At 43.3% G+C, this 23,967-nt stretch overlaps 1 protein-coding gene across 9 annotated transcripts in view; it reads left to right on the forward strand.

The window, feature by feature from the left end:
* ARID1B (AT-rich interaction domain 1B) overlaps positions 1 to 23,967 on the forward strand; it is a 450,840-nt gene that overhangs the window by 28,008 nt on the left and 398,865 nt on the right. The gene's annotated exons all lie outside the window — the stretch shown is intronic.

Raw genomic sequence — 23,967 nt, forward strand, 5'->3', positions numbered from 1 at the left:
TCGAAGCTTTAACCCTGTTGTATCCCAAAGCGGAAGCAGAGGGAGACATTTCAAAGTAATTGAATTCAGTAATTGAAATTTCAGAAGTAACTGAGAGAAGATGAGAGCATTTCTTATTTGGAAGGCGTCTGCTGGATTTTTTTCCTGAAGTTATTTCCATTGTATGTAGTTAGTGTCAGAAATAAGAATGAAGAGAACAGAAAGGAGAACATGCAGTGGGATAATGTAGATTTTTAAATACTTCAAAATTCTCTGGGGCGCCTGGGTGGCTCAGTCGGTTGAGCGTCCGACTTCGGCTCAGGTCACGATCTCGCGGTTCGTGGGTTCGAGCCCCGCGTCGGGCTCTGTGCTGACAGCTCGGAGCCTGGAGCCTGCTTCTGATTCTGTGTCTCGCTCTCTATCTCTCGCAGTCTGTCTCTCTCTCTCTCTCTCAAAAATAAATAAAGAATAAAAAAAAATTAAATACTTCAGAATTCTCATTTATTTTTAGGTATATTACTAAATAGATATCCTTGTCAGAGGGAGGCCATAACTTTGTAATTAAAATCTCTGAGAAAAATGGAACCTTCATCGTGTCTTTTGGCAGTCTGTCATGTGGTGGTCTTGTGAGTGTGGACTCTAGCCAAAATTGACCTTGAACCAGAATGGCCCTGGTGCTGAAGTCAATCATTGTAGTTCTCTTATAGTCCCCATGGTGCAGATTTTCTTAGAGTCATTACCTTTTTCCCTTTCATTCTCTTTTATACTTGTGTTTCTTTTTCAGTTCAGCCGAAAATTAAAAAAAAAAAAAACCCAACTGCTTTAGGTACATGAAGTCTTCATAAACAACTTTTTCTAATCTCTGCAAATATGGAAATTGACAATAAAAACATCTGTTTTGTTTGTAAGAAGGCATTATTCATTAGTTGGACAAATTCTTTATTTGCTGATCTGGTTTTAAAATATAAATGATTGTCCTGCCCTCTTTTGCTCCTGTTTTTGTTTGATGAAAGGAAAGAAACTTAAAAAAAAAACCCCCACACATTTAGAGACACAGAAATCTTTGATTAAAAACAGTTAAGTCGGTGCCTGGGTGGCTCAGTCGGTTAAGCCTCTGACTTCGACTCAGGTGATGATCTCGTGGTGAGTGAGTTGGAGCGCCCCCCACCCCCTCCATTAGGCTCTGCATGGTCAGTGCTTGGGATTCTCTCTCTCTCTCTCTCTCTCTCTCTCTCTCTCTGCCCCTCCCCTGCTTGAGTGCTCTCTCCCTCCCTCCCTCTCTCTCTCTCTCTCTCTCTCTCTCAAAATAACTAAACTTCAAAAAAAATGTTTTGAAAAAAAAAAAGGGGTTAAGGATTTTTGTTTCATCGACTTTGGGGAGAAATCTCTCAGAGTTGTCCATAGGAGTTTTGTTTCATCTGTGTGACTCTAAAATTAATCAGAGTCACATGGCTGAGCAAATCTCTGAAATACTACTTTCTGGAGATTTTTATTGATTGTGTCTGATTTATTCAAGTGATATGCTGTTACTCTATTAAAAGTAAAACACCAGTAACCTAATCTAGTAAAGCGTTACCTGTCTTATTTTTGGCCTCCTTTACACCTCTTATTCTGCGTATCAAGTTTGCCCCTTGAAGGCTCAGTGTGTTTTGGCTGTGGACTGAACAGTGTCATGCCACGCGTGACCTCCTGATGTGAAGAAATGAGCACATGAGACCCACTGTGAGCCTCTGGTCTCTCTTTGCTTCATGTGCTTCGCGAAGGACATGGTTGTTTTACACCCAGGGTGTTATGGTGGGGTATTGGCATTTTAGCGATCCAGAAAACAACTGTGTAAATTTGGCTGCCTCTCTTTTTCAAAAGAAACGTTATAGTTTTAATTTTGAAATCTAGATGAAACGTAATCCCTGGAGTGCCCTTGCACTGTTGCAGTATCATCTTTTCATACGCTACCTGATTTAGTTGGAAACAAATTAGTAACTACGCATGCTTAAAGGAAGCAATTTAATAAACAGGATTTTAGAGAAACCTAATCAGAATTGTAAAATGATACTAGCGAATCAATTGCATTATACAGAATTACTAGGTTAGATGTAGCCTCTAGATAAGTGTGAACAAATCTGAGGCTTCTGCGCCACCATTGCGAAGAGCATTTCCAGATTTGCTTTTCTCACTAAAAAAAAATGGGGAAGGAAACTCCCTTCTCCCTGAAGTTCACTGGCTCATTCACCAGTGATTAGAAAACAGCCCTTTCCCAGCGCTTGGGCCGAAGCCAACCAGAGGAGGAGAGCTGGCTGCAGCTGGGGACATGGTCTCTCAACTGAGGTTCGGCTCGCTGGGCAAGGCCAGCTGTTTGGCGATGGGCGTGTGGTCGGGTGGCATGGAAAAGGCGACGAGACACAGCCCCACACTTGGGGGCTTAAGTGGTCTTCTGGGAGCCCCGTGTGGCCGGCAGCTGAGGAATGGGACTCAGGAGCGCGCCGAGGACCCCGCGTGACCCTGGCCCCATCTCCCAGGCCTCTGGCTGCCCTTCACGTGTGAGGCAGAGGCCCTGGGAAGCCAACAGCTTTCATTGTAAATCACTTTTATCCCACGTGAGCGTACATGCGCTGTTAAACAGTGGCCATGAGTTTTAGTCACTGATTTCACTTCACAATTTTGTACACGTTTTCTTACATTGGTACCATTACTAGTAACTTCTTTCCTTTTTTTTGAGCCCAACTTTAGGTTGGCCTTATGAGCTGACGTTTACTGCCGTATTTATTCGGGGCACATGTATTGTGCGGAAGATGCTAGCCTGCTAGCAAGCAGCATACCGTCTTACGGGGAGGGAATCGAGGCCTAGGGAAGTCGAGAAGTCGCCTCATTTCAGGTCCTCTGGCTGGCGGACTACAGTTGGGACTCCTACTCCTGTGTGTGCGATGACGCGAAGGGTGTTTTCTTTGATCTGTGTGCACTATCTTGCCGTTTAACTTGGCCTGTGCCTTTGAGGAGACAAACAGAAAATTGCTACCAGACTGCCTAAATAATATAATAAGAGTTTTCTTCAAAGGTCTCCGAGGCCACAGAAGAGACGGGTTTTATTCTGCCTGGGCTTTTCAAGACCAACTTGACAGGGAAGGTGATCCTTGAAGGATTAGGGGCGCCTAGGTGGCTCAGTTGGTTAAGCATCCGACTTTGGCTCGGGTCATGATTTCACAGTTTGTGAGTTCGAGCCCCGCATCGGGCTCTGTGCTGATGGCTCAGAGCCTGGAGCCTGCTTCGGATTCTGTGTCTCCCCCTCTTTCTGCCCCTCCCCCACTCGTGCTCTGTGTCTCTCTCTCTTAAAAATAAACAAACAGTTTTTTAAAAACAATGAAGGGTAAGTAGGACTTTGGTCAGAGGTGGGAAAAACGAGAGCTCCCAGTAACTTCTGGGACCGTACGTTGTAAGGTTTCCTGTCAGGGAAGATAGCAGAGCACCAACACCAGTGTTTTTGAGCCGTAGCGGCTCCTGTGGGCGTGAGGAGGAGCCATGTGGGAAGTATTTTTCCTAAGCTGTGAAATAGTTTTTGTTTGTTTGCTTTTGCTGCATAACAACTTGAGTGGCTTATAAACCACACACATTATCTCAAGAGTTTCTGTGGGTCAGGAGTCCACGCATGACTTGCTGGATGCTTTCTGTTCAGGGCATCAGGAGGCTGTGACTAAGGAATCGGCAGGCTGCATTCTCAGCTGGAGGCTTGACCGGGGAAGGTGCCCTCAGACTGTTGGCAGAATTCACTTCCGTGTGGCTATAGCTTCATAGCGGCTTGCTTCTTCAGTGCCACCAACAGAGAGAGAGAGTCTCTGCTGTTGGGAGTCTCTAACTTCTAGAGAGGCTGGACTCAAGAGCCCACATAATTATGTCAGGCCCATCTGGGATATTCTGTTTTCATGAACTCAAAGTCAACTGACTCGGAGTCTCAATTACATTTGTAAAATCCCCTCACCTTCACTATGTTTTCTGGGTCGGGTGCAAGTCACTGTTCTTGCCCAGACGTGTGAGGGGATTGCACAAAGGTGTGGACACCAGGAGGCAGGACTCCAGGGAGCCCTCTTAGAACTCAGGTTGCATGTTATAAATCAGTAAAAATAAAAGTGGTGCATCTTAGTCTGCTCAGGATGTTGTAATAAAATACTGTAGACTGGGGTGGCTTTAACAACAGAAACGTGTTTCTTGCAATTTGGGAGTTCTGACAGGGTTCTAGCAAGGTAGGTTTCATTCTGAGGTCTCTTCCCTTGGCTTGCACACCTTGCTGTGTGCTCACATGACCTCTTCTTGTGTGTGTGTTGGCGGGGGTGGGGGGGGTGGGGGGGGGAAGAATGTGAATGCCCTGGTTACTCATCTTATTATAAGGACATCAGTCTTGTGAGATGAGGGCCCTTACCCTATGACCTCATTTAACCTTTATTACCTGCGTATGGGTCCTGTCTCCAAATACACTCATGCTGGGGATTAGGGCTTCAACATACAGATTTTGGGGGGACACAGTTCAGGTTTACAGTTTGTTCATATCACCGGTTATTTATTTACTTTTAATTTTTTTAAGGTTATTTATTTTCAGAGAGACAGAGATAGTATGAGCAGGGGAGGAGCAGAGAGAGAGGGAGAAAGTGAGAACACCAAGAAGGCTCCTTACTGCCAGCACAGAGCCTGATGTGGGGCTTGAACTCATGAACCGTGAGATCATGACCTGAGCCGAAATCAAAAATCGGACTCTTAACCGACTGAGCCACCCAGGCACCCTCCATATCATGGGTTATTATTATTCTTTTAATGTATGTTTATTTTTGAGAGAGAGAGAGAGAGGGAGAGAGAGAGAATGAGTGTGGGAGGGGCATACAGAGAAGGAGACACAGAATCTGAAGCAGGCTCCAGGCAGGCACTGAGCTGCCAGCACAGAGCCCAACATGGGGCTCGAATTCATGAACCGCGAGATCACGACCTGAGCCGAGGTCGGTCGCTTAACTGACTGAGCCACCCAGGCACCCCCATATCACGGGTTATTAATTGGAGTGGCTTGGAGCAGGGCCTAATGGCTGTTAGAGACTTCTCCAAAGAGCACCAGCCAGACTTGGGGAAATCCTGATTCCATTCTGTTGTAGTGTGACTTTGGGCAGGTTCCCTAAACCTAGGAGATGATTTCCTTCAACTAAAAATAGTGGTGTGTAATATTAAGTACTTTGCAGCATTTTTGTTAGAATTCGTCTCATGCCATTTGTAAAGCACCTAGCATAGGGCTTGGCTCGCAGTAGGCACTCATTAAATGGTGGCTGTTATTATATTTGTGTCTTGATATTTCTGTATATCTTCTTCATCTCTTAGTTTACCCCTTAAATGACATAAATTCCTCATTAATCCTTGCGTTTCTTGCAGCTAGAAGTTATTACCCACCCTTAGCTGAGCACTCACGGGACTTTATTTTCTCTGTCCTGTGGTGTTTACAAGCTTATTTATACCTTGTATTATTTACATACATCTCTTATTTTCTCTGTTATAGTGTACATTCCTTAAAATCAAGGGCCATCTTATACATTTAGTATCTTTCATGGTGCTTTGCACCTTGATATTTGTTCAGTTTATTATTAAAAATATTTTTAAAAATTAAAAATTTTTTGGGGCGCCTGGGTGGCGCAGTCGGTTAAGCGTCCGACTTCAGCCAGGTCACGATCTCGCGGTCCGGGAGTTCGAGCCCCGCGTCGGGCTCTGGGCTGATGGCTCAGAGCCTGGAGCCTGTTTCCGATTCTGTGTCTCCCTCTCTCTGCCCCCTCCCCCGTTCATGCTCTGTCTCTCTCTGTCCCAAAAATAAATAAACGTTGAAAAAAAAAATTTAAAAAAAAAATTAAAAATTTTTTTTAGACGTTTATTTTTTAGAGAGAGAGAGAGAGAGAGACAGAGACAGAGACAGAGACAGAACACAAGCAGGGAAGGGGCAGAGAGAGAGAGGGAGACACAGAATCCGAAGCAGGCTCCAGGCTCTGAGCTGTCAGCACTGAGCTTGATATGGTGGCTCGAACCCAGAAACTACGAGATCATGACCTGAGCCGAAGTCAGACGCTTAACCGACTGAGCCACCCAAACGTCCTTGAATCTTTGTTTCTTAACCTTTTCTAATTCATCCCTCCTTTTGATAAACATAAATTTTTTCATACCTCTTCCCCAGCTTTCAGATATATTATCCCAAAAGACTAAGTCCCCTACTTCCTCACCTCCCTTGAGATGACAGAAGCTAGATTTTGTCTTTAAAACCTCAACAATTGATATTATTTTATCAAGCTGTTTTTAACATGGTATGTTGTAAAAATGATACTTCCTTCCCCCTTTTCCCCAAATAGAAAATTATAACCCAGAATATACATTTTCAACTGCACCGTCATGCCTGCCCCCATTCCTGTTTCTATAGCATTCATCCATTTTCACCTCTTAGAATCCAGATGCTCTGAGCCGTTTCTGCCATAGCGTAGAATCCTGTCCTAGGTGGTGGTGATGCAGGCATTCAGTGTTCATGTAAAATCTTCACTCCCTTTGCACCTGGAGAAGAGATTTCTGTGCCTTCCTTTTTCGGTTCTTTTGTAACGAAAGGTGTTAAATTGATATGCATTTGAATTAGTGAACTCTCTTTGCTGAAACAATTGTGTGTGTAGCTTAAGAAGTGGTCTTAAGCATCTATTATGCTTTTATAAAGCCTTTTTCCACCCCCCAGAACTTAAAGCTCTTTGCAGACATTACCTTATCAACACTTAGCACATCCCTGTGAGCCAAGTGAAAATTAGAGACCATTGCTCTTACTCTGCAGGGGAGTAAAATGTAGTTGAGAGGTCCAGGAGGGGGCTTGCCCTTGTAAGCCGCAGGTGTTTGGGCTGGGGAGACTTGGCCTTTCTGTTCTCTAACCGTGAATTTGTCATGTTAGCCTGCATCGTGGGAGCGGAGGAGTGGGTACAATGTCCCAGTTAGCTCTCTTTACCAAGCCAGCAAACAAACACCTTTGGTCACAGGATAACAGAGCAAATTTATGAAGTGATCTTTCTTTTTAAAGGAAATTTGTGGCTGAACCTATGAATCAAAATTCAGCGTACTGAAAAGAAGGTGAATTACGTCTGGTCTCCCGAGGAGGCCTCTTTTAAATTCAAAGTGACCCCTTTAAAGAGGCCTTACTTGGAATTGGGTTGCATTGCACGGGGATTGTTTTAAATGAGCCCCCTCTGTACTATGAAAGTGATTTTGCACATTTGAAAGTATCTGAAAACAACTTGGCTTTGTGCAGTCTACCTTGACTTTTTGGTATGTTGAGATGGTGGAAATGCAACTGGAGGCTGGGAGGAGGCAAGATTTTAGGGGCTTTTGCAGAATTGGGTGTCCTTTCTGAAAAGGCAAATTCATGGTAAAGAGAAATTGAATCTTTGGCTGGCTTGATGCTTTTGCAGGTTAGTTTGAAAATACGATATTGGTAATGTGATCTTACGTTTAATGATATTCAATAACTTTAAAAAAGTTCCCTCTTTCCTCCCCGTTCTGTACTCGTCTTACCCTTTTCTTTTCCATGAAAAGTAATTTTTAGTCTAATTTTTATTAATTGATTGTGGTGACCGATTTTTAGGTGAAGACCCATCAATTACCAATAGACTGGTAAATAGTGAGCGATAAACTATAAAAAGTGTGTGTATCTAACAGTAATAGACATCGATGTTTCGGGAAGCCTGAGTGAGTGTGCGCTTCTCCGTGATTTGGACTTCCTTAAAATGGATGGATATTTGTCGTAAGCTAAGATTTCTGGTCAAGCTTTTTATTTTTTTATTTTTGTTTTATTTTTTTTTAATTTTTTTAAGCTTTTTATTTTTATTTATTTTTAAAATTTTTTTTATTAGAAAGTGTAGGAAAGGCAGAGTGTTTGTATACCAAGATACATATTTTGTAACACAGGTTAGAATTTACCTCTTGGGTGCTTTTACATTCTAGTTGTTATTTTCCGGTATAAAAATCTTCTATGCCTCAAACCCTAGATTTGTACAGTAGTTAATTTAGCAGATAGGTATTGGTAGAGAGCGTAATTACCATGAGACACTTTCAGGTTTCTCCCAGGCTGAAGGGGGTAATGTGACTTCTTTGGTTTTCCTCCTTTATCCCTTTCTCCCCTCCCCCATTTTTAAAATAGCAGTGCTTTTCATAGTCAGAATTTCATGTTGTGACACCCTACTCAGAAGTTATGACAGCAGGGTAATGACAGCAACTGCCTCCAGAGAATCAATCAGGCAATTAATTTTGTAAATGAAATGCTGATTATACAAAGCTTCACATGAGAGGCCCAGTGATTAAAATCAATTTAACAAATTGTTTCAGGTGGGACTTGATTAATAATTTGCCATAAATGCTGAGGATGTATGACCAGCATACCTTGTTGTTACTCCTGCTATCCAGCTATATATAAAAATACCTTGTTGTCACTCTTACTACCCAGCTCTCTGTAAAAATCCACAGGTAAGCTAAGCACTTTGTCATCCTGTGACACGAACGGGGATAGAAGCCATATGCACACACACACACACACACACACACACACACACACACACTAACTCACATATTTACTCTTTGTGTGTTTGTCTACCTAGATAGACCTAGCTAACAATGAAAATGGAATGCATTATTGCCATTCTGGTTTATGTTTTTCTGTGTTCTACTTAAAAACCAAAAACTTGCCCAGACAGGTTTGGGTACGACCAAGTTTAACAGGTCTTTTTTTCTATGTAGGATGTTCTAGACTTTTATTATGCTAACATATATTCTGAATCTTAAAGAGTGGCATCTGCTTTATAGACATTTTCCATTCTTTTTTTTATAATAGTCATGAAACTTTATGCTCCTAACAACATAGCTTCAAAGTATATAAAGAAAAACTGATTTAAAAAAAAATAGGAAAAAATAGCAAACCCACAATCAAAGTAGATTTTATATACCTCTATCAGGAATGAACAGAATAGGGGCGCCTGGCTGGCTCAGTTGGTAGAGTGTGCGACTCTTGATCTCGGGGTTCTGAGTTTGAGCCCCAGGCTGGGCGTAGAGACTACTTTGTCCCCACGAGGCTGCTGTGTCCCTGGAGGTGTAGGGTCCTGGGTCAGACCCATCTCTGATTCCCCATTCTTAATTACAGGAACAGCTATATAAACATAGTTTGGGAAATGGTGTTGTAAGAATATTAGAAATAGTAACATTCAAGGCTGGAAATAAAAAATGCCAATACGTGGGGCATTATAATCTGAATCCTGGAGAAGTCATACTTGGACTAGGAGACACAGCTGGATGTCCTTCTCACGTTCATACACTAAGCATTCGTTAAGTGCCTGTTAGAAGCCAGACTTGAGATCCGGTGTCATAGTGTTCATTATTTAGAGCTGACGCGTCTAGAAGGCGGTCCAGTATTATTTAGGAGAAGGTGGCCCAGGGAGGGAAGGGTTAAGGTGCACTTGAGTTTCTTTAGTTTTGATTTTTTATTAATGAAGTAACAGGAACAGTGATTGTTCACTGTGTATGAGAAGGTGGGGGCTATGAGGAGAGTTAGGATGAGGAAGACCCCATCTCTGCCCCTAAGGTGCTTGCTGACGAGAGGCTTGCTGACGAGAGAGCATAGTTACAAGTGGTTGTGATAGCCGTTTAGTATCTGTTAAATGAGATAGTGGCAGCATATGGTGGGAGCCCTGAGAATGCAGAATACCTTATCTGGTAGTACTTTTTGGGGTTAGAAAGGGTTTCTAAAGTTTACAGCTGCCATAGGCGTGTGGGGTGCAAGGGCATTCTAGAAAAGGGTGTGCCTTAGTGCATTGGCACAGAGGTGTGTAGAGGGGCTTCATTGTTGAATGAAGGTTCATTGAAGGTTCAGTGTAGGTTCGTTGTTGAAGACTTGGCAGACGGCAGGTGTGGCACCCTAAGGTGAGCCTTGATTCTTTGGGTGTTGAACTTCTGGGTTTTGAGTTCTTTAGACCTCTTTATAGCCCTTTCCCTGCCTTTTTGACTTGTAGAGCAGTTTATTGATAAGATTTCTAGTCAATGAATGAGGCAGAAAGGAGAAATATGTCTAACTGTCCACATTCCTTTTGATTCTCACCATGACAGTTGGAAGTTCTGGCAGGGAGGAGGGATGATTCTAGGATTACAGAATGCTAGAATGGAAGGGGCTGTAAGGGCTCATCTTGCAATCCCTCACTTCACGTGAGGAGTTGTAAGGCTCACAGGGGTGGAATTGCCCAGGAGTAACAAGCTCTCACGCTTAATTGAGCAGTTAGTATGCGCCAGGCACTGTGTTTTGGGTCTGCTGTGTTCTTTCATACTTAAAAGCGTACTACGAGGTGGCTGTATTATGCTAACTTCTCAGAGGAGGAAGCTTAAGTGCAGAGAATTTGGACAATTTGCCTGAGATCACACAGTAAATGGGGACCTGCCATGCAGGCCAGGCAGCCTTAGTTCCAGACTCTGTATTTGACCCCACTCTGCTGTACCAAAGAAGGCCTGATGGCTGGAGAGCTAGAGAGTTAGGCTCCACCTAGCACAGCAAGCACTTCAACCGTTAATTAGGTGGCGGTCTCTGAACCCTCTCCTTCCTCCAACGGAAGCTTTGTCAACCACAGTTTGGGGATAGTTCACTTTTTGTATTTGTACTGAGATTTAAAAAACTGGCAATGTTTTCATTTGGATAGTTGCTTTCCTTATTTTAAACGAGACAATTTGATGGGGGGGGGGGGGGTGGCCCTGCCCTGCCCTGCCCCGCCCCGCCCTGCCCTGCCCTAGGAGGCACTGCTAGAGGACCAGGTCTGTTTACATCCTTTGAGCGGGGAGCAGGGTCCCATGGGGAAGGTGGGGTCTTATGAAAGCACATTTTGAAAGTTACAGAAACAAATAAGGGAGGTTTTCTGGTTAAAGATGGTACATTTACATCTTTAAAGCTGGTTGGAGATCTTTTAAAAAGCATAGTAAGAAACCTGAGGAAGGAGAAAAGCCTTTATTACATCTTGAAGGTTGAGGCTGCTAACTTGGAAATGTAATTTGTGGGGAAGGGTCTCTAGCAGAGCAGGATTTTAACCTGGAAGGTCTTTCTTTCTTTTTTTTTTTTTAAATTGTGTGTGTGTGCGTGTGTGTGTGTGTGTAAGCTTCCTAGGATCATTTTTTTTTTTTTTAAAACCTCCCTTTTTTAGGGGCGCCTGGGCGGCTCAGTTGGTTAAGCCTCCGACTTTAGCTCAGGTCATGATCTCGCGGTTTGTGAGTTCGAGCCCTGCGTCGGGCTCTGTGCTGATAGCTCAGAGCCTGGAGCCTGCTTCGGATTCTGTGTGTCCCTCTCTCTCTGACCCTCCCCTGTTCATGCTCTGTCTCTCTCTGTCTCAAAAATAAATAAACATTAAAAAATTTAAAAAAAACCCAAAACCCTCCTTTTTTTAAAAAAAACCATTATTATTATTTTTTTAGTAATCGCTGCACCCCACGTGGGGCTTGAACGTAACTACCGCAAGATCAAGAGGTGAGTGCTTTTCCGACTGAGCCAGCCAGGCGCTCCTTCCTAGGATTATTTTTTAACAAGTATTTAAAATATATAGTCAGGGGGCTCAGTTGGTTAAGCATTTGACTCTTGATCTCAGCTCAGGTTTTAATCTTGGGGTTGTGAGTTTGGCCCTGTGTTGCTCTCTGTGCTGGGCATGAAGCCTACTTAAAAAAAAGTTAAAATCTGTGTTTTGCCAGTTTTAGTACATTTAGGGAAAGTATTGCAGCCCCATACTCCTCCCCAGTTATATCTCACCACGTACCCTTTTATTCTGTGTGCACGCTTCTGGTGTTTTGACTCTTTTGGTTCTCTATGTTTCTTTCCCCCAACTTTCCTCCTCACAGGGCCCCCTCCCCAGTGGTGCCAGAGGCCCCGGTGACACTGTGTGGTCATTGAGGGCCCTACTTGTAGATAAAAGATACAGTGATTATTCTGGTTTTCGGTTTCTTTTTGCCCCCTTCTTTTAGCTTTATTCTGAAATAATTTCAAATTTACAGGACAGTCTCAAGAATAGTGCAGACAGGTCCCGGATACTTTTTACTTTGATACATCCGTTTTGAACATTTTGCTACATTTACTTTTACCCACCCACCGATCTACCTACAATGTATTTTCTCAGGAGCTTTTGAGAGTAGGTTGCATGTGTCTGCCCCTTTACTCCTTTATAGTGCCAGTGATTTTCCTGGAGTGCATTTCCTGGGAGGAGGTGGTTCTTTTACATACCCCAGGGCCGTTAGCACCTTTGGGATATTTAACTTGGGTGCAGTACTTGAACTACGGTCCCTATTCTGATTTTGTCCGCTGTCCAAATAGCATCTCTATAGCAATCTTCTTCCCTTCAGTGTGGGATCCTGCCTAGGAATTATTATATATGCATTTAATTGCCCTTTTTCAGTGTATACTAAACAAGGGTCATTTATACGTGGAGTTTTTTTTTTTTTTTTTTTTTTTTTTTGATAAATCCAGTACGGGACTGTAAATGTATTTTTTCCTTATGGTTTTTTTTTTAAGTTTATTTATTTTGAGAGAGAGAGAGAGAGAGAGAGAGAGCGCGCGCATCAGCGTGAGTGGGGATGGGCCAGAAGGAGAGGGAAAGAAGGAATCCCAAGCAGGAGCTGGAAGCGGGGCCCGATCCCACAAACCATGAGATCATGACCTGAGCTGAAATCAAGAGTCGGATGCTCGACTGACTGACCCTTCCCCAGGTGCCCTTCTTTATGATTTTCTTCAAAACATTTTCTTTGGTTTACTTTATTGTAAGAATACAGCGTATATATGTAGAACATACAATACATATACGAATACATGTTAATAGACTAAGGTATTGGCAAGGCCTCTGGTCCACGGTAGGCTAATAGTAGTTAAGTTTTTGGAGAGTCCAAAGTTACATGTGGATTTTTGACTCTGTGTGGGGTCAGTGCCCAAACTCCGATGATGTACAGGGGTCAACTGTGTATTAGTCATATTAACTTTTTTTTTCTTTGAACAGTCACATTACACTACAACCAGTATATGCTTTCACTTAATCATGGCTCTGATAAAGTGGGTCTTTTGTGGGGTCGTGCCTCCGGAAAGCATGTTTACACGGGGGGGCTGGCGGTCTGTGTAGGCAGGCACTCTTTGTCTAGAGATTGGTAAGTCAGTTGTTAACCTTCAAATATGTCTATTGGTATTTTCTTTAATGCAATTTTGAAGTCGTTAATTTTAAAACGTTCATGAAATAGTTTCAAAGAGGCAAGATGGCAACCACGGCGATTGCTGGGGAAACCAGGAACTTCTCGGTCTGTGTTTAGGTGCTGCCCTGGCATGTCTTTGGAATTATTTGTGGATGCAAATCACACGCCAGACATCTTTAGAACGGTTGTCTTTTTGAGGGAGGTATTATCTTCACTCGAAAGATGGGAAAACTGTGGCTTAGAGCCCTGGAAGAATTTACCCGACATTTCGTGGCCAGTCAGCAGCAGGAGAGGATTATGAACCCAGGTCTACCCAATGTCAAACGTTATGCTTTTCCCGTTGTGGTAGACACAGCATGTTAGTTTCTGCTTGTTTGCAGAATCTGATAATTGGTAGTGGCTCCCTGCAGCTGTGCAGGGTGGAAGATTCTGAGGCTTACTGGACTTCGGGAGAATGAATACTAGGATTGATTAGCAGTGTTTCTCTCGCCTGCACATTAGTGGAGGGGTGGAGGGTATCCGTGCCTCTTGGTGATTATTCTGATGTTACACTTCCACCTAATAATGATGATAATAAAATCTATCCCTATTAAAAGCCTGTTTTGTGCCAAGGACTTAACTATAGGATCTCCAGTTCTGTAACTCTACAGTGAGAGTGGCAGTGTTCTTGGTGTTTAGATGTGTTAACTGAGATGCAGAGAGGTGAAGTGTGACTTTCTTCAGCATTACACAGCTAAAAGTGATGAAGTCAAAATTTAACATACTCTTACAAAAGCTTCCTTTCTTGATTTAAATCTGTATTTATATGGGAAATATACTGTATGATTTTTCTTTCTTAAATAAGCCTGCTACTAAGTTGTCAGTTGTGACACAATGAATATGAATGATAGTGCATACTTAGAGATGTAAATTTTAGAAATTGTCAAAGCCATGGTAATAGCTGTACAGTTTTTTTTTTTTTTGGGTGCTGAGAATAACAAATCTGCAGGAAAATAGAAATATATACCGTTACTATTTTGATATTCCCTTTAGATCTAATCTAATTTTGAAATAAAAAATACATATATATATGTGTGTGTGTGTATGTATGTATATATACACATATATATTTATACACACATATACATACATACTTGGGTTCATACAATTATTACATTTGCTAAATTAAATTTAAAAGTATGGTGCAGACAGTAATTTACTCACTGAATTGACTTAAGAAGTTGCTGAGCTTGGGGGATTAGGCAAATAATAGGTTTTCCCAGGTTATAAAAATCTGCCCCAAAGTGGGGAACGAAAGCAGTCTTATTTTCTGGACTTGATTCTGTGGAATCTAGATGATCGCTCTAAATGGGTTTAATATTTTTCTTCTCACTTCATCATTCCTGTTCCTGTGGGACAGTCTAGCTGGGGAGACAGACATGTATCAAATAGTCACTCAAATAGATGTTCTTGCAGGCTTTCCTGAGGGCCATGAAGGAAAAGCACTGTGTTTTCTGAGGGGAGTCCTGCCTCACTCTGGTGTTCAGGGAGGGTTTCTCTGAAGACAGGACAGTAGGGCCGAGTTCTCCAGGAGCATAGAGCTCCTTCGTGGAGGGGACAGTACAGTCAAAGGCCCAGTGGTGGGAAAGTAGGTGGTTTTTTAGAGCCCCATGGAGGCCAGTCTGGTCGGAGGGGGCGATTCCCTTTGGCAGCAGTGATGGGTCCAGCTGTGGTGGGACTTGGTGAGGGATGTCTATGGTGGGACAGGAAGGAGTCAGGATGCATCCTGGGATCCTAACCAGTACATCTGAATGGGGAGTGTCTTTCCCTGAGATCAGAAACGGGTGGGGAGGGTACTAGGCATCCGGGCAGGAATGTTGGGTGGCAGTTGGGTGTAGAGCTCTGGGGCTCAGGGAATCAGCCAAGGGAGACACGTTTGGGGGACACAGACATGAAGAAGTAATGGAAGCTGTGGCTTTATCTGAACTTGTGAAAAGTGAAGCTTTGTGTGCAATGATGCTTGATTCTTTACCTCTTGTACTATTGACCATCAAGAAGCCTTCACTCCAGTTAGAGTCCTATTTAACTGGTGATGCGGTGTTGAGAAAGTCATTGCTTCTGTGCAACACATGTTAACTATGCCAGGCATTGTGCTCAGTGCTAGGTATACAAAGATGAATAAAACAAAATTTTTCCCTTTAATTAACAGTGTGCTGGGAGACAAAAAAATAAATAAATTACTGAGTGATTTCACTCTGACTTCCATTTGCTAATTTGTTAAGAGGAAGAGAAAGAAGATTTAGGAAGCTATTGCTATGTGATAAATCCTGTGGTACTTCATTTAATCCCCCAGCAACACAAGAGGTGAACATGACCTACTGTTAGACGGGAACCTAAGTTACACAGCTAGTAAGTTGTATAGGTAGGACTCACACACCAGGTCTGTCGGACTCTAAACTCCCTGCCATTCCCTTATACCTTTTTTGTCTAGAATTCTAAGGGTTTTGTTTTTTTTTTTTAAACCATGGACTGTTTATTTTATATGAAAAAGATGGAGGGATTTGAAACAGGGAAGAGGTGGTCACTCAAGGCAGGTGTTTGTGCTTGCATAGTAAGCACTGTAAGTGAATCAGCAGAGTTCTGTGCATCATTGCAAAGGATTTTCCTAAGGTTTATAATGAGGACCTTCCTCTAAGAATGCTGATGCCTGGCTTTATGTCAGTCTTTAAAAATGGCACTGGTGGTTAGCTGAAGGCTCTGTCTGCTTCCTTGACCTCTTCAATAATTTTGTCAGTGACAGTGGCAAAGACATGGAAATAGCATGCTGATTTAATTGGTGGTTGATGTCAAGATAGGAAATACAGTTAATATGTTAGACGTCAGGCTGGAATGGTGACCAGAAATAAGCAAAATGAAAATAAGCAGAGATACAGACAAACTTGTACCACTAGAGTCAACTAACCAACTTTATAATAGAAGAGGGGAGAAGTGAGGTTTCATTACATCTGATGGGATGGATCATGAGTGTGATGGGGGAGCCCCCGGGTGGCTCAGTCGGTTAAACATCGGACTCTTGGGGCGCCTGGGTGGCGCAGTCGGTTAAGCGTCCGACTTCAGCCAGGTCACGATCTCGCGGTCCGTGAGTTCGAGCCCCGCGTCGGGCTCTGGGCTGATGGCTCAGAGCCTGGAGCCAGTTTCCGATTCTGTGTCTCCCTCTCTCTCTGCCCCTCCCCCATTCATGCTCTGTCTCTCTCTGTCCCAAAAATAAATAAACGTTGAAAAAAAAAAAAAACTTTAAAAAAAAAAAAAAACACATCGGACTCTTGATTTCGATCAGGTCACGATCTTGCATTCATGAGATCGAGCCCCAAGTTGGGTTCCATGCTGGAATTGGAGCCTGCTTAAGATTCTCTCTCTCCCTCTCTCTTTCTGTCCCTCCCCCCTGCCCCCACCCCCCGTCTCTCAAAAAAATTAAAAAAAAAATTTAAAAAAAAAAAAAAAGGTGTGATGGGGCCGCCAAACAAGCACAGAGATCCAAATCCACATTAGTACCAGGATAGGCTCTGGGAAAAAGGAGCAAGTCCCTTTTGTATTAAGGGGACCAAGGTTTGGCATATTTTGCTCAGAAAAAGGAAATAGATATAGCTGTCTTCAAATATTCTGCAAAAGGATCTAAGTAAAACCAATGGATGTAAATCACAAGGAACAGATTTTTGTTATAGAGAAGAAAGGAATTAATAACATTCATGGTTTTAGACACTTAGGGGGGTTCATACATACATCACCTATGAACCAATGAGGTTCTTTTCTGTTCTCAGATGCTTTATTTCATTGCTGAATCCTTTATCCAGAGTATCTTAAGAATTGTGATCAAGTGATCGTGTATTAAAGTACTTTGGAAGTGCATGGTAGATGTTGGTCATTATTTGATAATGGAGGTCAGGAGGATCTTTGGATAGGTTTTTCGAGGATATTTCATTGACCTCTGACATTATAGGCTATATTTGGGATAGACATACATCATAGATGCATTTTTTAAAGTATCCCTAAGTTAAGATTCAGCTTCTTCTGCATGGTACTTTTTTTTGAATGTTACTTTTTATTGGTAGTTTATGGAGTTACTTTATATATATGTAACAGCATATTAATATTTTATGGCTAATCTTAATTCTGGAAAGTGAAAATCCAGTGGTATTTTAAATGTAGGATATAATTAGGAAGAAATATTGTGTCTTCTGCTCCTGTCCTGTGTAATGATAATGTATATGTGACAAACTTCTTTATTTAAAATTACACATCAAAACATGTTTCTTTCAGATAAAAACTGCACAAATAAAAATTTCCTACAGTCCTATTTTTACAATTTTTTCCCTTCATCCCCTTACCCTCTCTCTTCTTTCAAGTTTCACTCTGTGGTTCCACACATATGTATGTTCTATGTAACTTGCCTGAAGGAAACTCAAACCAAAAATACTGACCGTGGTTGTCTCTCCAAGTCCGTATATGAATATTTTGGTGCGTCCCTGCCCCTCTTCCCACATTGCAGATGGCATCATGGTTAGAGGGCACCATGGTTCTTGGAGCCAACAACAAAACAGCCTCTTCTTTTTCTTTTTTAGTCTATTTACTTGTTTTGAGAGAGACAGAGAGATAGAACGAGTGACCAGGAGAGGGGCAGAGAGGGGGGGAGAGAGAGAATCCCAAGCAGGTTCCACACTGTCAGCACAGAGCCTGATGCGGGACTTGAACCCTTGAACTATGGGATCATGACCTGAGCCAAAATCAAATTAGATGGCTAACTGCCGGAGCCAACCAGGCACCCCACAACAGCCTTTTCTGCCATGACTAATGTCTTAGAATTCCACTTCTTGGTCCTTCCCTTACCATTGTAGAACATAGCAAACATTCCTGTATCGACAAGGAGAACTTCCAGTGTGTCGATACTCAGATTCGAAGTTCTGGGTTTTGGTTCAGGTCCTCATACACGTTATTGTCCTGTCATTATTAGTATAAGTAAAAGCACAATGGTGTTAGATGCTGGGGTGCATTTTCCCCTGCTTCAGTCTCATGGCCTATGTGGATGCATGCTGCAGAGGAGGGGACTGTGGGCCTGAGTCAGGACGCTTCTCTCCTGGTCTCCGCTCTGCACGAGTTCCACAACCCCGGGCAGGTCCCCACAACTCCCGGCCCCGATGATGTCATCTGGGATGGAGAGTTTTCTGGGCGGTGGGATTCTGTGGTGGTGGTGGCAGTGGAAACTGAGGGTCTTGGGGTTTTCTGGCCTGAGGAGGAATATGTACATAAATAGGTACATTTATGAGATGAAGGAAAGTCTTTAGTGCCTGGCTCCTCTGTGTTTGATTTAAACTGATGTTAATGCCATTAGAAGAGCTTGAGCAAGAATGTTGCACCGTAAATCATCATTGGCTTCTTACATGTCTTCTGCTTATGTGTACAGAATCAAGGTAGAAATTGGCCAGGGAGTTTGTTGCACTTTATTTTCGAGAACGTTTTACTTTATGCCATCAGCCTTCATTCCGTGGAGTTCCTGAGTCAGCACAATCTAGGTCATTTGTGCGGTGTGCTAAGTGAGACACACATACAGAGCTGCGGAGCATGGGCATTGCCATTCTAGACTACTTGGGAGGTAAGAAGGAACACCTGAGGAATGAAAAACTCGTACACAAGTTCCATAACAGCACGAGGCAACTCAGAAGTCTGTTACCAGCGGCGTAGGAGAGATTTCGGGGTCCGTCCCATAGACAGTGTTTCTGGGGTGTGGTGAAGGGGGACGCTCTGCTGTCCTTGAACCAGGACTTGAGTGAGCCTGGGGCTACACAGAGAGGAGAGCAGGGGCACCCCCCGAATGAGGACCAGCAGCCGTTCCCTGCTGGTGAGTGCCGTGAATGGGAGTGTGGGTGCCGGGACGGGGGAGGGCGAATGCGGATCAGCTGTGTCTCCCACCCACCCCCGCCCTGTGGCAAACCGTAGTCATGTTTGCAGCACGCCTGGGGGGAAAAAAGCATTTTAGAGTTATATTTAGACATTATCACAGAAAAGTAAACATAGATTGCTTCATGATATGACAGCCACTACTTACAGGTCACTGTGGCTGGCTCTGATCCTTATCAGCCGAGTTTTCACATGGCTGTAATTCATGCACATCTCTCTCAAACACTTGACATTGTTTCATATGTCCTTTTCCGTGTCTCTGTTCCGCGGTGCTCATTTGTTGTGGCTCGTTCCCACATCCTAGGATCGTCGTTCGAGTTTTCTTCTTCGGACAGTTGGTGTAAGTGGTTCTGAGAACTGTTACTGGTCTTTCACGTTAATTGTGAGCTCGGTTTTATTTCTTCCATTTAGTGAGTAGAAGACCAAGCAATAAGCAACATATATATTCAGGGTTCTACAGTGGTGGTAATTGGCGGGGGGGGGGGGGGGGGGGATAAGGGTGAGGGTCTGCTCGGCAGCTAAGCCCACCCTCTCTTCCCTGGACCTTGCTGTGTCCCGTCAGTATGAGGAGTCTTGTCTCTGGGACGGATTTGGATAAGTAGCACCCGGCCCCACTTGAGAGAGAGTATTAGAGTTGGAGCAAGACACAGTGTTGAAAGCTTTTGGTTAAAGCTTATTGTCATATGATCTCTCAGAGTAGTGGTAAGAAACCTGTTAGTGGGTACGAAACCTACCAGTACAAACACTCATTTACTCCAATTGGGTTTCATTTTATAGGTAATGGGATGTTACTTCGAAGTTTTCTTAAGTTGCTGGTAATTTAGAACATTTTCCCAAATAATGGTTGAAACGGGAAGAGTTTCTTTCTCTAAGCTGTTACTTAATCCAGATACATAGATACAATTGTAGATCAAAAAAACGCGGATAGTTCTTTCGGTGGGTTTTGCAGTGCCTTTCTTCAATTTGTGAAATATTATATTCAGAAAGAAACTACTAATAAACCATCTCCTTAACTGGATATCCAGTAGTAAACAAATTACATAGATATCTTTATTGTAAGTACATATGTAGGAGTACTCTGGAAGGGGGTAGTGAAGGAGTAAGAGTAAAAAGCACCAAGTGTATCTAAAGTATCCCAAAGGTATAGAAGTGAGTTGTTCTTTAACTTGGGTAATCTTTAAAAGGGTAGTTGGATTCTCAGGCCGGCCTCTGCAAACCTCTGTAACCTAGAATACAGCCCAACTGTGCCACCTGGATTGTCTAGAATTTATATCAACTATAGATTTAAAAACTATACACTGTACTCTTGTGTAGTCGTCCTAGGAATGGAGAACCTTCTGAGGATTTTGGAGGGTGTAGGTAGTTGTGACGGCTTCCCAGAAGATTTAGGAGAGTGTGTGCACGTGCGTGCATGTATGGTAAATATACATACGTATATTTACAAAAACTTATTTGAACAAAGGAGGGGTTATGAGAAAGTCTTATCAAGAAACAAAATTGCATGAGATGTTGAGTTACCAAACCTACACTAGTTGTGTTGAGCTCTTTGAAAGTGGGCAGTACTTACCATAGGCTTCAAAGCTCTTGTCTTAATTTACGGAATCGAAGTTCAGGAACCAGCAGTTGTGGAATGGTATCTGGAGAGGGAAAACCCGTTTGGAGTAACATATTTAGAAAAGTATTTGAGGACTTTTTAAATGTGGACGATGTCTCTGATACAGCAGATGTCTTATATGAGAAATGAAAATACTGATACTCCGGAATAGATCATCTCAAGTGTAGATGATAAAAATGTAAAATTGTTTTGGGTTAGAACTGAATGTGAGAAGTGACCTGGCCTTTATGTTTTTTTGGAAAAGACTTAGATTTGATTTGGTCTTTGGTTTCTTTAAGGAGATAGTAGTAAAAAGCAGGGGTTGAAATATCCCGTTATTTATTTAATGTTAAAAATAGCAAGAATACACAGCAGGATGAATTTGGGGTGTGGATGTGTACTTAACACAAGGCCATAAGGCGAGAAGGTTAAAATTAAATAATTTGCACTGTATAAGTATCTGTTTTCATATCTGAAGTCTCACTGAAAGGTATTAGATGCATTTTGAGAGGTACAGATAATGTGTGTATTTCATGCTTTAGATTTTCAGAAATCTCAGGGTTAAGCTAACATTTTTGACATGGGTGCAAATTAACTGAATTTTAAGCAGGACTGTGAGAGTTTATGGCAGTGATGAGATAGATATTACGAAACAGTTTTAGTCACTGATAAGATGCATTTCCTGCACTGTTATCTGTAGCATTAAAATACAGACATTCCAATCATTTTTCCATTTTAAATTTCTGCTTTAATTAAGCCAGTTTGGGTCGTGCACTATTTAAAGTGAAATAAGTAGACCTTTCCTCTGCCCTGGCTAATCCAGATTGAATGTGGAGATAGGGCTGCCTCAGGGCCCCGTATTAGAAATTTAGCCTGAAATCTGATTTACTCAGCCTCTCTGTTGGCCATTCATTCGCTGTGCGGATTCTGAAATCACCAGCTCAGCCTTGATTTTCACACTTCCATAGAAAGTTTTATTTTATCTTTTCAAAGAAAGTGTGGGAAAGAATTACATTTTGCTTTTTTTAGGCACCCGTTTTAATTTACATGATTCTGGGAAAACTTAATTCTCAATACTCGATTTTAGTTTTGTTACAGTGTGTCAACATACATGTTTGTGTGTTGAATTGTGAAGTCAGCACAGGTGGTGTAACATCAGTGTATTGTTTGAGAAACTTCTGTCATCGCAAGTACAAAATTTCCTTGACGGGTGAGAGTAACACATTTACAAGCCCATGAAATTGTGAATTTCGAGCCGAACTGTTTGGCCTCCCCACGTTTTCGTTCAGGTGAGATCAGTTCCTGGCAGATTCCTACGAATCCCTCAGACCTGAGCTTCCCTACAGGAAGGCTTTGTGACAGCCCATCACAGACCCGCTGAGGATCCGCTGCACGGTCCACTTAGGGTGTCCACTGGGGGCATTGCAGTCTCTATTCAGCCCGCCTGCTTCAGTGGTGCTTCAGTGGATCGCTCATTTCCCCCAGGACAGCTCCTGATGCGTGTGCATTTTCTCCGGGGCCTGGCCCGCTGCACACAGCAGACGTGCAGGAAGGAGGGGAAAGATTGCTTGCGGCCTTGGGCTGGGGTGCGGGTGGGAGGGAAGACCGGCTGTCACGGAGCTTCCCCAGCTTGGGTTTTGGGTCTGTGCTCCCGGCTCACCTCTCTCACCTCCCATTCCTGGCTTAGTTCCTTGTCTTTTGGTTACTGCCCTCACCTCTGTGATGAGGCTGCCCTGGCCAGACTCGGCAGTTACCTTCGAGTCGTCGGGTACAGAGCAGGGTTTTGCCCTCACCTGTTGGACACCTGGGCTGCATTTGGCATGCCTGTCGTGTTTCGAGGCACGACTCCCTTCTTTTCCATGACACCATACTCTAGAGCCTGTATTTTCCGACTGTTCTTTTGGCTTCTTTGTGGGCTCCTTCTTTCCCTTAAATGGTGATATTCTCTAGAATTTTGTCCTCTATGCATTGTTCTTTTGTCCATCTACTCTCCCTAGATAAAGTTCTTGAGGTTTTATATGCTTCCTGTTGATTAACTCATCCAGTAGTCACTGAACATTTTGCTGTGTGCCAGGTGTACTGTTTGACTTACATCCTGGAGATACAGTGGTGAAACAGTGGAGAAACAGAAAAATCACCACCTTTCCAGGAGCATATATCCTCTATATGCTGACTTTCCCCCATTTGTTATTGTAGCTCAGCCCTTACTCCCCAAGCTACAAATGTATTGTGTCCCTTCCTTCTGGATGTTTTCCACTGGATTTCCTGTAGGAAGCTCAGATTTCATACGTAGCATACTGAAGGCTCCCTCTGGCATGGGGGAGACGGTTGATCTGCCTGTGCCTCCACACGTTCCATCTCAGTTGGTGTCTTATCATCTATTAAGCCACCCTGGACTCCTGTCTTCTCCCGTCACTCACTCAGTCTCCAAGTGGTGCCGCATCCCCATCCTGTCACTGGAATCCGGGCTCGCTTTCTCCCACCACTGCTAGCTACCAGTTTAGGACCTCAGCTCGCCTGCCCGCTGCGGCAGCCCACCCTGGTTCCAGCCAGTTGCCTGAGAGCAGTCCTTCCGAAAGCTGGATCCGATTATCATTCTCTCTGTTGAAAGCACCCGGTGGTTCATCCCCCGGATGCAGTCCGAAGCTGACTTGTAAGTCTCACCCTCGTACTGGCTTCCGCCTGCTTCAGCTTCTTTGCAAATTCCTGCTTCATCTGGATCTGAACTGCTTATGTTTCCTTGTCCACACCAGGAAGCTCGGCTCCATTGAGCCTGTGGTTTCTGCTGCGGCTTCTGCCTTATGGCACTCTACGCCCTGTCCCTCCCCACCTTGAGCCTGGCACTTCTTCATTCATTTATTCTGCTAATCTTTGAGCCTTCTGGAGAGTTTTCATATATATTACAGAGTCTGGCATGCAGTAGGAATCAATATATGGTTTTGGAAGGAAGGAAGGAAGGAAGGAAGGAAGGAAGGAAGGAAGGAAGGCAGGCAGGCAGGCAGGCAGGAAGGCAGGCCGCCGGCAGGCGAGAAGGATCGTTGGATGAATGCTGCAGGCCTTTTTAGCCCCTTGGGGAGGGACTTCCCCCACCACTGCATTGCTCCTTTGAAGCACCCAGGGCAAGAAAGCCCCAGCTGAGGCTCTAGTTCTGGCTCTGCTGAATGGCCTTGGCCCTGAGGCTCATGGGCTGACTCACTAAACCAAAAATAAAACTTAGAGTCTAGTTTTGAACTAGTTATGTTTGG

The sequence above is a fragment of the Prionailurus viverrinus genome, chromosome B2, assembly GCF_022837055.1.
Source record: "Prionailurus viverrinus isolate Anna chromosome B2, UM_Priviv_1.0, whole genome shotgun sequence".
NCBI classification, from domain to species: Eukaryota; Metazoa; Chordata; class Mammalia; order Carnivora; family Felidae; genus Prionailurus; species Prionailurus viverrinus.